Raw genomic sequence first — 692 nt, forward strand, 5'->3', positions numbered from 1 at the left:
CAGGACAATTATTTAACGGAGTGCCGTCCAGGTGATCCATGTTGTACCTAGTTCTAGGAAGTATTATTTTCACCCCTTCTTTTGCAATCTGTTCTACGGGAGGACTTTTTGGATTGTTTATTTTTATTTTAGTGTTTTGTAAAAATATGTATCTTAATAAAAAAGTTGCAAATCTATAGCCAACTGAAACAGTGGAATCCTTACTGCCAGTTGAACCAACGGAATTTCCCTTCTCTGAGCAGTATATGAACTCATATGGAAATAAACTTGTATGAAAATTGTAGATCTCAATGACATCTACAACTTTATAGCTTAAACCTTTTTATTTGGAACCATCCTGGTGAAAGCTCAAATAATCGACATAATGTTCAGATCTAGAATTCAAATTTTAGATATGAACATTGGGCAGCATATTTAAAAAAATTATAACCTTTTCAGATGAACTCTTGGACATAACATTTATATGAATATTGTAGATCTTGATGAGATCTACAACTTTCATATTAATGTTATGTCCTGGAGCCCTATTGGTGCGGAGATAATTGATTTAAAGATGCTGTCTAATGTTCAACAACTTTGTACTTCATCACTTTCTGATCATGGAGGCGCTTGGTAGCTGCTATCATCTAGATGGTGTATAATAACAAGGTTCAAGCTATATATATGAACATGTCATTGAGATCTACAATTTG

The sequence above is a fragment of the Setaria italica genome, chromosome II (genome assembly GCF_000263155.2).
Source record: "Setaria italica strain Yugu1 chromosome II, Setaria_italica_v2.0, whole genome shotgun sequence".
Lineage (NCBI taxonomy): Eukaryota > Viridiplantae > Streptophyta > Magnoliopsida > Poales > Poaceae > Setaria > Setaria italica.